The sequence below is a fragment of the Hemicordylus capensis genome, chromosome 1 (genome assembly GCF_027244095.1).
Source record: "Hemicordylus capensis ecotype Gifberg chromosome 1, rHemCap1.1.pri, whole genome shotgun sequence".
NCBI classification, from domain to species: domain Eukaryota; kingdom Metazoa; phylum Chordata; class Lepidosauria; order Squamata; family Cordylidae; genus Hemicordylus; species Hemicordylus capensis.
This window is the reverse complement of record NC_069657.1, coordinates 232,565,486-232,582,193: the sequence shown is the minus strand read 5'-3', so window position 1 is coordinate 232,582,193 and position 16,708 is coordinate 232,565,486. Positions and strand designations below refer to the sequence as shown.

The following is a 16,708-nucleotide window of genomic DNA, read 5'->3' as shown; positions in this document are numbered from 1 at the left end:
AGTGAAACCCCACAAATGTAAATATATATTTCTTTTTAAAAATGCCGCTGGGGGGATATTTGCCACTGTAGGCAGCCGCCTCCACTGCCTCTTCCGTAATCCACCTGTATTTGAAAGGAGTGTCTCTAAAGTGATGGGCCACTATGGGACTAAATGGAGCTTAATACTCCCCCCTCCAGCTTTACAGTGGCAGCTCTGAAAAGGTGACATCTGTGATAGCAAAATGGTTCAGGAGGAAAAGTTGCCTGATGTACTCACTTATGCACTCTCTTGCAGAGATGTGCAATGTTATATATAGATAGACGTATCTCTAGGCTATTAAATTTCATGAATTACAAGCTCGATTAGGAATAATATCTAATTTTTTATTAGTAAAACGTATTCAGCTTCTGTTGTCTGCCAATTTCTTATGAGCATTAACAAGGACCTAATAAAAAGCCAGAGTTAAATTTTACCCCTGATGTGAATCTAAACTTTGTTGAAATATATTTTGTGAGGTATTTCTATCTTTGGTAGAGAGTTTGCCCAAACAGAGAGTTTGCCCAGGCTCTTGGCAGCCCAGGCATGGGAGGGTCGAGATCGCTCTGGGCTCCTCTGGAGCCCAAGCCATGGGGCTTCAGCGGCCCTTTTCATTGGCAGCCCGGGTTCTTTGAACCCATTGGCACAATGGTGGCTATGTCCCTGAGACCATTGGTCCATCTAGCTCAATATTGTTTACACAGACTGGCAGCAGCTTCTCCAACATTGCAGGCCGGAGTCTCTCTCAGCCCTATCTTGGAGATGCCAGGGAGGGAACTTGGAACCTTCTGCATGCAGGCATGCAGATGCTCTTCCTAGAGCAGCCCCAACCCCTAAGGGGAATGTCTTACAGTGCTCACATATGTTGTCTCCCATTCATATACAACCAGAGTGGACCCTGCTTAGTAAGGGAGAGATGTTGTAAGGGAGACTAGCTCTTAGTAACTTAGTAAGGGAGTTACTAAGTAAGGAGACTTAATAAGGGAGACTAGCTCTACTATACAATTATATGTGGGTGAAGAGTTAAGGGACTTACTAGGCTTAAATGAAATGATACAAACTGTTCCTATGCATTTCCCCTTAACAGTTATTGAGGGAAAACTTGTTTCCTCCATCTACAAAAGTCCAATAAGAATACTACATTTTGGTTTCATGCTAAGGAGATCAACATGTGTGAGTCTGGCACAAACCTGAAAATTTTCCAGGTGAAGGAGGTGAAGAAGCTGAAGTGCCATTTTGGCAGCTGGTAATATCGAAAAGGAGAGCCCACAGTCAGAAAGAAGGTTTTGGATCCTAACTTCTCTTCACTGAACAAAGATTGATGCAGGCAGACCCCTCTGTCTTCCTTCTCAATGTGCAAGATGAACCAAATTGCTTTGCTTACAGATCTAGCCCCTCAAAGGACAAGTGCAAGCTTGTAGCTGATTTCCGGATGCTCCTGCCATGGAAATAGCTGTTCTAGGATCTTATTCACAGTTCCACTGGAAACTACATCCTTTGACACTGCTAACAAATGCCGCGCAATAATTTGAATCCGTAGTAACTTCCTGCACAACTAGATCCACATCTCAGCCAAAATGAGCATCTAGAGATATCCTCTTTCTTAAGTTGCTGTGTAGCACTAACTCCTATAATTCCCACCTATTAACCAGAAATGGTTGTTAGCCCATTCTATTGTTTTCCAGCCACTATGAACAGTCTTCTTTCTATGGAGGGATGAAACAGAAGCATCTGGCTACATGATGTACTTTATTAACACACTCATCTAGCCCCTCATCAAGATTTTTGAAAAGCTCTTTAATTAGCTACCTAGCCTCTAAATTTTCCATTCTAAAGTCCTAGGAACTGTCATACTTCTTAAGTAAATTGTACAGCAAAACTGTACTCTCAGAGAATGAAATTAATGGTTGAGTTCCTTTTCAACAGGCATTAAAATGTGAACATCAACTCAAGAGCGATGTGAAGAAGAAAGGAGGTTGTGAGGGCTAGAACCATAGCGTTCTGGTAATGTGGCACATCTGTGGCATTCTTGAAACAACTATCATCTTTTATTCATGGTGACAGAGCACTGAAAACCTTGGTGTGTGTGTGTGTGTGTGTGTGTGTGTGTGTGTGTGTATGGAAAGCATTTATTTATTTATTTGTTCAATTTTTAGACCGCCCGTACAAAATAGCTTGGTTCACAAACATCAAAGACCCTTTAAAACAATTTAAGAGCACTGGAAGGCCAGGCTGAACAGGTAGGTCTTTAGGGCTCTCCTGAATTCCAATAAAGAATTCAAATTACAGATGTTTGCAGGGAGCGCATTCCACAGTCCAGGAGCGGCTACAGAGAAGGTCCACCTCTGGGTCGCCACCTGACAAGCTGGTGGCAACTGGAGCTGGACCTCCTCAGATGATCTTAGCGTGCGGTGGGGATCAGACCGAAGAAGGCGCTCTCTAAGGTAACCTGGACCTAAGCCGTTCAGGGCTTTAAAGGTAATAACCAGCACTTTGTATTTTGCTCAGAAACATATCGGCAGCCAGTGCAGCTGTTTCAAAAGAGGCATAATATGGTCTCTCCGGGTTGCCCTGGAAACCAGCCTTGCTGCCGCATTTTGAACTAACTGAAGTTTCTGAACTGCGTACAAAGGCAGCCCCACATAGAGTGCATTACAGTAGTCAAGCCTGGAGGTTACCAGCTGGTGCACCACTGTTCTGAGGTCATCCTCCTCTAGGAATGGACGCAGCTGTTGAATCAGCATAAGCTGATAAAAAGCACTCCTGGGATACCAAAGTGAGGCCTGGATCCAGGAGTACCCCCAAGCTGCATACCTGCTCCTTCCGGGGGAGTGTAACCCCATCCAGCACAGGGAGATCTAACTCATCCCTCAGATTCTGAGCCCCTACAATGAGCACCTCCATCTTGCTTGGATTCAGCTTCAATTTGTTGTCCCTCATCCAGCCCATTACTGCCTGTAGGCAGGTATTTAGGGAATGAATGCCATTTCCTGATGAAGCAGATGAAAGAGAGAAGTAGATTTGGGTGTCATCAGCATACTGATAACACCCAGCACCAAATCTCCTGATGACCTCACCCAGTGGTTTCATGTAGATGTTAAAAAGCATTAGTGACAGAATGGAGCCCTGAGGGACTCCATATAAGAGCTCTCATTGGGAAGAGCAACTGTCACCAAGCTCCACCATCTGGGATCTGCCTGATAGGAGTGGAACTACTCCAGAGCAGTGCCTCCTATCCCCAACTCCGCCAGACGACCCAGAAGGATACCATGGTCGATGGTATCATTTGAGCTGTCTTGCAGCCTCTCAGCCTCTTGATTCAGTTGAGAAAGTACAATAATGGACTTTCCCCCCAAAACATTCTAGTGATACTAAATCACTTGTAAAAATGATTTATTAACAGCATGGGAACATGTACAGAACAAAATCATGTATTGTTTTAAAATGTATCTTGTAAGTTATATATGTAGAAAATGTTTACAGATTTCCTATACACTAGCAATGACACACCAGCAACTTGAAAAGTAAAACAAACCACAATTAAAGTGTATTTATACACTGCTTTTCAACAAATATTCTGTTAAAATAATAATGGAAAATCTGCACAAAATTTGGCTCACTTGTAAACAGACAGAGATTCTCCTTAAGTGTTTGTAAAATTTGGATGTTAAATTATACTGTTTCTCCAAGTGGCTGCTGTTGGCATCTCCCCCTCGCCTCTAATTTTTTTAAAAAAACACACTATGAACCCCTTTGGACAGCAAACCATTTTCAAATACAAAACAGATTAGTAAGCCAAATTTTGTGCAGATTTTCTATTATTATTTTAACAGAACACTTGCTGAAAAGCAGTATATAAATACATTTAAAAATTATATAATACTATACCAAACCTTATGAAAATATATAGTTTTTAAAAGTGTATTTATATCCTGTTTTCCAACAAATATTCTGTTATAATAATAATGGAAAATCTGCATAAAATTTGGCTCTTTAATCCATTTTGTATTTGATCTCATTGCTACTCTTTCTTTCAATGTTTTTATTAAATCTTGCAAAACAAAAGAAAAAGAAAAAAAAAAAGAATAAAAGCTCAAACACCAGTAAACTATAAGGACATAATACAAAATAGTACAAACAGGTTTTTTTGTTTTAGAAATTTCCAATCTCATTGCTATTCTATCCACTGGGCCAGTTCACACAATAATTGGGAGCGCAGGAGGGCTCCATCTGAGATGAGATGCAAGACAGAGAAGACTATCCCCATCCCTGCTGGAGCCCTCTGCTGCCTCATGCACATGATAGGTAGCTAGCAAGGGCCCAAATGCCTTCCCAGTGACCCTTGTCCTGTCCTGCCCTCAGTCTGGCATGGGCTCATGACATCACCAGCTCCAGTCCCATTGGCTTCAAAGGCACAGTGTTTGGCCACAGAAGCTTTGAGCACTCTTGGGTGCCAATGAAACCTTTGGAACTACTTGGTTCACCCAGGGAGATGGGAGCCTCTCCCATCTGAGTGAGCAGCAGGCACCTTAACACCTCCTTTGCTACCCACAGCTCAGCTGGGTAACAACATGACTGATCTGGGCATCATCCTAGCAGGGAATGGGGAAGGTAGTTGAGCAGGAAAGGGCTGTCCGGGACTGCATAGGTTGGCAGGCAAGCAGGCAGGCACACACACACACAATTAAAATGCATGCCTCTTTCCATTCCAGTCAGCGTCGAGCGAAGCTGTGAGGTTTCCCTCCTCTTTTCTCTCTCCTTAAATGTTCTATAGAATACTCTTGGCTGATTGTAATAGAGCACATGTGAATCTGTCAGTTGTTATAGAATCTAATGAGAGCAATTTTCTTCATTTGTAGAAATTAAAAAAATATTTATGTTAATAAACATAAAGGCCACGACAGAGGCGTAACTAGGGAAAATGGAGCCCGGGGCAAGCACTGAAATGGTGCCCCCCGCCCCCCCCCGCCCCCCCCCCAACATACTACATTATACTTAGGTTTTTCCTCACAAGCGCCCGCCGCCGCCGCCGCCAAGCCAGGCCACTGACTGGCCGCCAGGCGCCAGCAAAGCAATGTGGGGGGGGGGGGCGCAGGTGGCGCGGAAGGGACCGCTTGTGGGGAAGGGGGCACCGACGCGCTCCCTTGACTGCTGCAGCACTGCTGCACTGAGCAGGAAACATTTGTATTAACAAAAAATTAAAAAAATTTTTAAAAAAATTTGGTCATGGCGGCGCCCCCCACGTGACCAGAAAAGATGGCGCCCGGGGCATGTGCCCCCCCTGCCCCCCTATAGTTACACCTCTGGGCCACGAGGCAGACTATCGAAAGAGACCTTTCCTGAAAAAAATGAGTCAGTGTGGGTTTCTCTATTAGTTAGCAAATCTCCAATTGTAAATATGAGGGGAAAGACGCAAAAATAACTTAAGTCATTTCCCCATGGATCCACTAAAAAGACTGACACTCACTCAGCCGGTGATTCTGAGCTTTAAAATGCCTATTCTAACACTGGATGCAAAAGGAAAGCTTAGAGAAACCATGGAAGGTTGGGTGAAAAAACATGATGCTGTCTTACATCTCCATCCATAATACACAGGCATTCCTGTGTATTCCAAGCTATTCCATGAAGAGCTTTTGGCACATAGTATTTTTGTATTTAAATAGCATTTTAAAGGCACATTGTACTTCTGTTCAATAAAATGTGAATAAGAATGGCCTGCCTTACACTGTTTTTGTGAGGATGAAAGAAACAAAGTCCCCAGAGTACACCAAAATAGTTCTGTTATAAATATATGTTTTTTCACTGGTCTAGCATACCATAACCGGCTCCTGACTAGGGTTTCCAACAGTCCCTTATTTATTTATTATTATTTATTTATTTTTACATTTTATATCCCGCTCCTCCTCCAAGGAGCCCAGAGCTGTGTACTACATACTTAAGTTTCTCCTCACAACAACCCTGTGAAGTAGGTTAGGCTGAGAGAGAAGTGACTGGCCCAGAGTCACCCAGCTAGTTTTCATGGCTTAACGGGGATTTGAACTCAGGTCTCCCCAGTCCTAGTCCAGCACTCTAGTCACTACACCACGCTGGTCTCTTATTTCAGTCCAAAATTGTTTGTCCCTTAAAGGACACACTTTGTCCCTTATGGGAACAAATGAGAAGATCCTATGCTTAGATCAAAACAGTTATTTTCATTTTCACTAATAATGATATAAAGTTGATGTTCATGAGCTTCAACTCCTTTCTCTTCTGCCTCTCTACCAGAATACTCTGTGGTTCCGGTGGGCTGCTAGGTTTGCCAACAGTCCTGTATTGGGGACATTAACATACAGCCATCCATGATTGGCTAACTTACCATTCTCCGGGTATCAGGATAATGAAAACCATGCAAGTGATGATTATTAGATAGTGCTTGTGTGTGAATCCTGTCATTGCTGGCTAACAACAACTCGGCTAACCATGGTTATATCAATAAGCAGAGGAGAAGCATTCTCAGTTGTAACTAGTTTAAGTTGAAAGTGGTTAAGACACATACAGCATTGCTACTAGGGCCCCTGAGTACCCCCACATATTTCTCCTCTATGTCACTTATTCCAACAATGTAATGTTGGCAACCCAACTTCTGACCTTTAGAGTCAGAATGGGGAAGAAATCTAAATCTTTGGCTTGACCCAAAGGATCTTGTCAAAAATAAACGTATACAGCAGTTTACTGTATAAAGCTCACCTGTATTACAGGTCCCTGCTCACAATATTAGATTAAATACATTAAGGACAATTAATTGCCCTTTAGATTTGCTGCATTAAATTGCTGCCTAATGGTAAGACTAAGCCAGAATTCAATAATTAAGCAAGTCAATAACAAATCAATATAGGATATATAAATATATGAGGTCGCATTTAAGAAATACTAAAAAGCCTTTTCGTAAGGTGTTCTAGTTTCTTAAGAACTAACTGATTTATTGTGGCATGACGAACCATAATACACCATACAGTAAAGCAACAATTCTATTGGGACCACTTTCCATTACAAAATAACGTCCAGCCTTTTGAGTTATTATTCGTCTTATTCAAGTTATTATTCAAGTTATTATTATTGAGTTATTATTCGTCTTATTGAAGACGTCTTGAATAGATGTTAAGCAACAAAAACCAAAATAAAGCATAGTGCCCCACACCCTGCGCCCAGCAAACAGACTGGCAGGATAAGACAAAACGATGTTTTAGTGTCTTGAATAGAAGCTCTTGATTGCAGTCTGTAACAGTCTCAAAATGAAACAGAGTAGGCGTTTTACAGGCTTGCAGCAGCCCCGAAAAACTTTTCTTTGGGAGAAAGCTCCAGCGGGACCTACTTTTGAGCTTTTAGGATCGCACTATTCAGGTCTTCTCTTGATAGAATAACACGGCTACTTGTGTGGTGTTTTATAAATCCACAATAAACAGCGTGCAGGTCAGGATGCCACAACTGCATCTGTGAAACCTCCGTGGATCAGTCAAATCTTTAAAGTCCTGATTTATGGTGTGTGTGTGATCTAAAAGGGAGGTTTCCCTCGTGGGGATAAGGAAGGGACATGGCGACCTGCCACCGCTGAGCGGCTCTTTGTTTTCCCGGGCGTCAGAATGTGCGTGTGTACTGTGTATGTCCGTGTGTGTGAGTGTGTCCCTAGGGATGCGGAGACTTTACACAGCTTCAGGGACACGCCTCCTCCTTCCTAAATAAGCCATATACAACCCGCAGCTGCAAAACTCGCCTCCACTCCACTTCCGGTGGAGGAGACAGAAGAGGGGGACTAGAGAAGGAATAAAAAGGGGAGGGGGGGAACCGAGGGAAACGATGCTATTAATAGCTTCGTTTGCTGATTGGCTTACGGGAGTTAAAAAAAAGTGGTGTGTACCACGTGATTTTCCATCTGAAAACTCCAAGATGGCGGGTCCCGTCACGGGCTGATTCCGTTGGCGGCGCGCGCACTGCTGTGCTAGCGCCTAGGGCCCTTCCCCCCTCTCCCACTAACGGTGGTTTGTGTAGGGGTCGTTCGTCCCCCGTCCCAGCTTTAGTCTTCTGTCGCCTCGCACAGGTTAGTGCCCGCTGCGGCGGCTTCCCGGTATCTCTCGCTTTGGGGCCAGTTATTATTCTGCAGTCGTTATCTGCACTTTTCCTTTAAACGGGAGAGGGAGAAGGGGGCATATTTTTGTCCTCCGCTTTGTAGCTGGGCTGATGGGGCCCCTTAAAGGGATAGGTCGCCTTCGCGTCTCTCTGTCTCGATTAAAAGTGTCTGTCTGCGCTTCTTTTGCTAGGCACGATGAGAATAATGCGCGGGGGGGGGATGCAAGTGGGGGGCGAAGAGACTGTCCAGGGCTGCGAGATGACTGACGCCCTAGAGCACCAATCAGGGCCCCGTTTGTTGTCTTGGCGGGTGCTTTTGAGCCATCTCCGTTGCCCCCACGTTGGGTAGTGGTTGGGCGGGCAGGGGGGGTCAAGCTGTTCAGGCGCCCGCTTTGGTTAAAGGGTGGAGGGCGGGCCTTCGCCCCTTGATCGACACCTGCTCCGGCCTTCTCTCTTCCCCCCCCCCACCCCCGGCCGTGAGTGGAGGGAGCCGCCCTTTCGGCTGCTGAGGGGAGCGTGTGCTTCGGAGCGCGTCTTTATTATTTTTTATGAATGAGGCGGGTGGGGCCAAGAGCCGCGCCCGTCTCGCATCTGACAGCAGCCCTCTCCCCAGCCATAGAGCTTGGACTGAGGCGAGGGAAGCGCCAGAGGGTGAGTGTAACGGTGTGGTGGGGGCGCAAGAAAGAAGAGAGGAAAGATGCGGCTAAGCGCGGAAACGCCCATGTGGGAGAGGCTGGGCGGTGCCCGACCAGCCCCATGGGACGGTGGAAGAACGGGAGAGGGAAGGAAGGAGAGAGCCGGGAATAGATTCTCTCACCCCCGAACTAAGGGCACCAGTCAGCCACTCGCTTACTCGGGGTGAGAAGGGAGACAGTAGAGCGGGTTGCGTTTAGCTGTCTTGCATCGGCTTCAGTCATGGGCATGTATACATTTCTCTTCATACCTTCAAGATAATTTGTGTGACTAGGTGGTATTTTTTGTCAATCACTTCTTTTGTCCGTGGGGACACTTGATTTTTTGGGGTGGGGTGGGTATTGGGGGTAGTCCTGCTATGTCCCTGCAAAAACAGAGAGTCTGTGGTAAACTTTAAAGGATAACAGATGTATATATAATAGCATAAAACGCTTTTGGCAAGTGAGACCCCACTTTTGTCGGATGCATGCTGTGATCCAGTGTTGTGAATAGGTGTCTGTAAGAGTATTGGATTTGGACCCCAGGGCAGTTCAGATCTCTGCTCAGCCATGAAACTCACCTGTCTGGTCAATCTCTTTCAGCCTGATCTACCTTACAGGATTGTTGGGAGAATAAAATATGAGTTGGGAGATGACATATGCTGTCCTGAGGTCTTTGGAGGAAGGGTGGGATAAAAACCTAACCATGTTTTTCCCTTATGTAAATTTGGGTTTGTAAAACTTCCACTACCTCTTACAACTCATCACTTTTTTGCCCCCAAGTTTACACACTTTTGTACCCATTTTGTGATTAAGATAAAATCTGTCAGTTGAGGATAATGCTTTTGATGAACTGATGAAGCGTATGCCACAATAAATCTGTTTCTTTAAGGGTGTCATGCTTCCTTTTTTGTTAAGGAAAATAATTATTGTTACTCTTAACTTCAGGTCTCACATGTAAGTACTAGTGACTTTGCTGTTCTGTCTTGCTTCTGCTTACCCCACATAATAATGACCTCTGGCTCAGTGTGAAACATATCCTTTGCCTGTATAAAGCCCCAAGTGCAATCCCTGGTATCTAGTCAGGAAGGATCTTAGCTAGCAGGCATGGGGGAAAATCATGCCAGAGATCCTGGAGAGCCACTTCCAGTTGGATTAGACAGTACTGGGCATGATGGACCGTTGATCTGACTTGATACAAGAGAGCTTCATATATGTCTCTGTCATATGTGTGGTCTGATATTTGGCAGTCTTCTGTTGATTTCCTGTATCTGGGTAGCCTTTGCTAAAAGAAGTTGTCTTCTGGATTTCAGTGGGGTTGTCTTTCCTCAATTACAGGTGTTGGTGTCGGGGTGTGTGTGTGGGATCTTGTCTACTAGCCTTGTAGAAAATCCTTTTTTAAAAAGACTGTAATTGGAGAAATTACATTTTATAAGCCAAAGGCTTTTACATCTTATAAGCCAAAGGCTACATACATAAGGGTTTTCGGTTTTCTTACCTTCCAGAATCGGTTGGCTCAGAGAAAGCAGAGGGTAAGGCTGAGATGGTGTGAGATTATCATGAAAATGCATGGGAACTTCCATTCATAACAAACGTTAGTGGAAACATTTACCCTGGCTACAAGCTGTGCAACTAAGAAGTTGGCTTACAACATCTAAACACTACAAAAATGTTTTTTTGCATAGTTGAACTAGGTGATAATCTGTCATAAAGTTAGCCTATAGACAAACTGCTAATTACAAGAAGTTTGGCTGAAAATTGCAAGACAAATGCAAGGAATGCTGTTAGTGTCTGAATTGTTTGGGGAGGATACTATCACGCTTGCATCTATTTTCCTTCCCAAATACTTTTTTTGGTACCAGTGTTGCTAAAAACTGTGTTGACATACTAATCTAATAAGATTAGCAATTGGCAATCCAGAAATATTAGATTTATAGCTCACTGCCTTGGATTGATTTCTTTGCTGGCAGTTCGACACACTTCTGAATCCCATGATCTTTGTGTTTCCATCAAAAGACAACTCAGCCCCTTGCATTACATGAGGCATGAAGGAATAACTGCTCTTAGTCTTCTCTGGAACTAAAAATTGCTTAATGAAGGAAGGGCTTGTTTGTACTTTTGCTATTGGGGTGTTGACCATGTTGGGCTTGATTGAGGTTCCTGATGGTGCAGGGTCTTAAGAACTTTCCTTTAGCTTTTTGCCCCAGGCCTCCAATGGCCACATTCATATTCCATTTATACATGGTCTCTTATCACTCCACAAACCTGTGTGTCATGTCTGGGGATGAGACTACCATTTTTGCTCTTTTTGAGGACAAGGTTTCTGTTGTCTTTTACTTGCTCACATTTTGTGGTGACTTTGGCTCTTTTGCTGGCCCAATTGAGGAGGACTGGCTTCCATGGTGCTTTTTTCCTTGGGAGTCTTGTTCATGTTGGGTCCAGCATGCCAGTTTATATTTTAAAAGATTATATCCCCTCTTCTTCATACACATGCAACCCAAAGCAGCTTATAATAAAACCAGCATATAAGAAAAGTAATATAATATAGTTGGCACTTAGGTTAAAATGAATAAAGCAACACATCCCACTGCAGGAGTGAGAGGTATTCTTTTCTTAGTCTGTCTGTCTTAGTCTTTCTTCTTCTAGTTGCTCTTGTCTACTTTGGTTTGAAGTGCCTGGAAGTTCTCTTCACCTGCAAGCTCATCACTGCTTCTTTGCCTGCTTGCTTTGCCTGTCTGCTTGCTATGACAAGGGCTGAAGGGTTCTTGTCCAGTGTTCCCTGTAGGGTGTGTGCATGCACGCATAGGTTTTTAAAAAAAATCAAGTTCAGTTAATTTTAGATCCCTCTCAGGCTGAATTAGAAAGGTCCCACTCTGAATGCATGTGTGTGCACACTGCCTTGATACTGCCTCCCAGAACAAAACGCATTCTGCCCACAGATGAGAGGAAGAGAGAGAGAGCAATGTTTCTTGACCTGACATCTTTGTTCTGAAGCTTCATGTGTCTCCCCCCACCCATTTTTTGTTTAGCTTAGAACATAAGAACAGCCCTGCTGGATCAGGCCCAAGGCCCATCTAGTCCAGCATCCTGTTTTGCACAGTGGCCCACCAGATGCCGCTGGAAGCCACAGACAGGAGTTGAGGGTGTGCCCTCTCTCCTGCCATTACTTCCTTGCAACTGGTACTCAGAGGCACCCTGCCCTTGATGCTGGAGGTGGCCCACAGCCCTCCGACTAGTAGCCATTGATAGACCTCTCCTCCATGAAGTCATCCAAACCCCTCTTAAAGCCATCCAGGTTGTTGGCTGTCACCACATCCTGTGGCAGAGATTTCCACAATTGGATCACGTGTTGTGTGAAAAAGTACTTCCGTTTGTTGGTCCTAGACCTCCTGGCAATCAATTTCATGGAGTGACCCCTGGTTCTAGTGTTGTATGAGAGGGAAAAGAATCTCTCTCTCTCCACTTTCTCCATGCCATGCATGATTTTATAGACCTCTATCATGTCTCCCCGCAGTCGTCTTTTTTCTAAACTAAAAAGCCCCAGGTGTTGTAGTCTTGCCTCATAAGAAAGGTGCTCTAGGCCCCTGATCATCTTGGTTGCCCTCTTCTGTACCTTCTCCAATTCAACAATGTCCTTTTTAAGATGTGGTGACCAGAATTGTACGCAGTACTCCAAGTGTGGTCACACCATAGTTTTGTATAAGGGCATTATAATGTTAGCCGTTTTATTTTCAATCCCCTTTCTAATGATCCCTAGCATGGAATTTGCCTTTTTCACAGCTGCCGCACATTAAGTCGACACTTTCAACGAGCTGTCCACTACAACCCCAAGATCCCTCTCCTGGTCTGTCACCGACAGCTCGGATCCCATCAGCATATACTTGAAGTTGGGGTTTTTTGTCCCAATGTGCATCACTTTACACTTGCTAACACTGAAGCGCATTTGCCATTTTGTTGCCCACACCCCCAGTTTGGAGAGATCCTTTTGGAGCTGCTCACAATCCATTTGGGATTTCACTACCCGGAAGAGTTTGGTATCATCTGCAAATTTGGCCACATCGCTGCTTACCCCTGCTTCTAGATCATTTATGAATAAATTAAAAAGCACCGGCCCCAGTACAGATCCCTGGGGGACCTTACTTCCCTCCATTGTGAAAACTCTTCATTTATACCTACCCTCTGTTTTCTGTCTTTCAACCAGTTAGCAATCCACACATGTACTTGTCCCTTTATTCCATGACAGCTAAGTTTCCTCAGGAGTCTTTGATGAGGAACTTTGTCAAAAGCTTTTTGGAAGTCCAGGTAGACTATGTCAACTGGATCACCTTGATCCACACACTTGTTGACACTCTCAAAGAAGTCCAAAAGTTTGGTGAGGCAAGAATTACCTTTGCAGAAGCCATGCTGGCTCACTCCCAGCAGGGCTTGTTCTTCTAGGTGCTTTACAATTTTATCCTTGAGGATGCTTTCCATCAATTTGCCTGGAATGGACGTTAGGCTAACTGGCCTGTAATTTCCCGGATCGCCCCTGGATCCCTTTATGAAAATCGGTGTTACATTTGCTACTCTCCAGTCCTCTGGTACAGAGCCCGATTTCAGGGATAAGTTAAATATTTTAGCAAGAGGGTCGGCAATTTCACATTTGAGTTCTTTGAGGACTCTTGGATGGATGCCATCCGGCCCTGGTGATTTGTTAGCTTTCAGTTTTTCCAGACAGTTTAGAACATCATCCCTTGTCACTTCTATCCGACTCAGCTCTCTAACCTCCATCCCTAAAAAGCCTGGTTCAGGAGCAGGTATATGCTCAGTATCCTCTGCCGTGAAGACAGATGCAAAGAACTTCATTGAGCTTCTCTGCAACCTCCATATCCTCCTTAATAATCCCTTTCACTCCCTCATTGTCTATTGGTCCAACTGCCTCCCTGGCAGGTTTCCTGCTTCTGATGTACTTAAAGAAGTTTTTGTTATTCCCCTTGATACTTGTGGCTAAATGTTCCTCAAACTCTCTTTTTGCCTCCCTTATTGTCACCTTGCATTTCTTTTGCCAGAGTTTGTGTTTCTTTCTGTTCTTTTCATTTGGACAGGCCTTCCAATTTCGGAAGGAAGTCTTCTTCCCTTTTATGGCTTCCTTGACGGTACCCGTTAGCCATGCTGGCATCCTCCTGGACTTAGTGGTACCTTTCCTCCTTTTGGGTATACAATCTAACTGGGCTTCTAGTATTGTGGTTTTGAGTAAACTCCATGCACTCCGGAGTGAAGTGACTCTGCTGATTTCCCCCCTCAGCTTTCTTTTTTCCCCGGTGGTAGGAGAGCCTCAGAAACGGGTTATCAAGTACGCATGCTCGAGACAGAACTGGACATGTGACTCTTTGTGGGCGTAGCTGCCTTCCAGTTCCAGTTCTGTCTCGCTCGGGACAAGACTGTTTTTGAGAGAGCTCTGTCTTTGGCAAGTTTCTTAGCACTAATTTTTCAGCCTTTTTTCCTCCATTCCCTGTGTCCGTTGCCTTTGTGTATTGATCCTCTGTGTCTCCGTTTGCCTTTTCTTTCCTGGAATTTGTGCGAGGGGGGGGAAGAGAGTCCGTTCTCTATTCGGCCCCAAAGTGTATTGCAAGTAAAAATTTAACTTCTTATTTTGAATTCGCTACCGTTTGGTACTGCTAAATTGTTTTTTTATTGTGTTTTGCATTATTATCACGTCCTTATGGACATCTCCCATGCTGAAGAACTCCTTCAGGGTTCCCTGTCGGAGGCTTCATTGCTGCCGCAGCACCTGGGCAGCGGGCGGGAGGATTACTCCGCCCTCGTTAACGTTGCCGAAGCAACCGTAGCTGTGGAAGCTAAAACGACTGCAATACCTCCGGGCTTAACAAGGGAGGTTTCTGTTGTTGGACAAATGCCCTCTAAGGCATCTAAAAAATCCAAGCACTTGCAGGAGCAAAAACCAAAAAAGAAAAAGAAGCGCAAGGAGTCCCTCTCAAAGGCGGAGGGACACAAGCGCCTTAGTGAGCGCCTGCTAACCCAAGCGGTTTGCTGAAATTGATGGCACTGTGGTCACTGTTCCCTAAAGGGTCGATGACACTGACATCACGCACCAGGTCCTGAGTGCCACTCAGGATTAAGTCCAAGGTTGCCTTCTCTCTGGTCGGTTCCAAGACCAACTGTTCTAGGGCACAGTCATTTAGCATATCTAGAAATTTTACCTCTTTGTCTTGACTTGAATGTGAATTTACCCAGTCTATGTGTGGGTAATTGAAATCACCCATAATTACAGCCCTGCCTCTCCTTGACGCCTCCCTGATTTCCTCCTGCAACTCCCAGTCACTGTCGGCATTTTGATCCGGAGGGCGATAGCACATCCCCAGTAGCACGCTTCCTTTCCGGCCTTGTATAGTCACCCACAGGGTTTCTGTGGAGGACTCCAGTCCACTTAGGTTTTCTAGCTTGTTAGATTCTATCCCTTCTTTAACATACAGTGCTACCCCTCCTCCAAGGCGCCCCTCCCTGTCCTTTCTATAGAGTTTATACCCAGGGATAACAATGTCCCACCGGTTCTCACTGTTCCACCATGTTTCTGTTATGCCCACTATGTCTATTTCTGTATTAGCAACCAAGCACTTCAGCTCACCCATCTTGGCTCGGAGGCTTCTGGCATTGGCATACAAGCACCTATACACTGAATCTCTTCCCTGATGTATGCTATTCTTTTGACTCTTTGACCTGCTGGCACAGGCTCCCGTCTGCTTTTTATGCGGTTCTGCTCTGTCCCCTTCTGTTTTATTGGAATTCTTTGCAGCCTCACACTTTAAAGGATGGCTTTTGCCAAACGGGATACTGCCCAGCTCCCATCGGCTGTTCCCCAGGTGTTATTTTAAAAGCTGCTATGGAACCTTTTTGATTTAAGCGCCAGCAGTCTGGTTCCATCTTGGTTCAAGTGCAGCCCGTCCCTTTTGTACAGGCCTTGCTTGCCCCAAAATGTGTCCCAGTGCCTAACAAATCTAAACTCCTCCTCCCGGCACCAACGTCTCATCCACGCATTGAAGCCCCTCAGCTCTGCCTGTCTCACTGTACTTGCACGTGGAACAGGTAGCATTTCTGAGAATGCTATCTTGGGGGTCCTGGACTTCAAAATGCTACCTATTAGCCTAAATTTGGCTTCCAGGACCTCCTGACTGCATTTCCCCACATCGTTGGTGCCGGCGTGCACCACGGCAGCTGTCTCCTCCCCAGCACTGCCTAGGAGCCTGTCTAGATGCTGCGTAATGTCCGCAACCTTCACACCAGGCAGGCAAGTCACCGTGCGGTCAACACACGGGTCACAAACGCATCTCTCTATCCCTCTAATGATTGAATCACCCACTACAACAGGGATTCTCAACGTGTGGGTCCCCAGATGTAATTGGACTTCAACTCCCATAATTCCCAACCAAAGGCCACTGGGGCTGAGGATTATGGGAGCTGAAGTCCAATAACATCTGGGGACCCACATGTTGAGAAACCCTGCACTACAAGGAGGCCCCCCCCCCTAGAGGAGTATCCCCTGTGCGAGAGGATATGGGCTCATCATCCACGGAAGGGGTCCCTTCTAAAGGAGCATTTCCCTCTTCCTCAGACCGATGTCCTCCTTGCCCAAGACCTTCATTCTCCCTGACAGCAGAGGAGCTACCAGCCCTGGAGTGGGATGCCTCTATCACATCCCTGAAGGTCTCATCCACATGCCTCTCTGTCTCTCTGAGCTTCTCCAGATCCTCCACTTTGGTCTCGAGGGAATGGATTTGTTCCCTGAGAGCCAGGAGCTCCTTGCACCGAGCACACACCCATGACTTCTGCCCATGGGGCAAATAGTTGTACATGTGGCACTCTGTGCAATACACTGGGACATGCCCCTTCCCCTGCTGACCTTCTTTCTTCATACGGTT

The 16,708-nt window shown here is 45.3% G+C and overlaps 1 protein-coding gene across 6 annotated transcripts in view; it reads left to right on the top strand.

Moving 5' to 3' along the window:
• Nucleotides 1–7,849: 7,849 nt before the first annotated feature.
• HDAC4 (histone deacetylase 4) overlaps nt 7,850–16,708 on the top strand; it is a 321,662-nt gene continuing 312,803 nt past the window's right edge. For 4 of the 6 annotated variants that reach the window (XM_053283225.1, XM_053283224.1, XM_053283219.1 and 1 more), the window contains exon 1: nt 7,851–8,092. The gene's annotated coding sequence lies outside the window, so the exon portion shown is untranslated. Of the gene's footprint in view, nt 8,093–8,577; nt 8,773–16,708 lie in introns of those variants that run through there. The other 2 variants (XM_053283223.1, XM_053283221.1) reach the window with 2 other exon arrangements.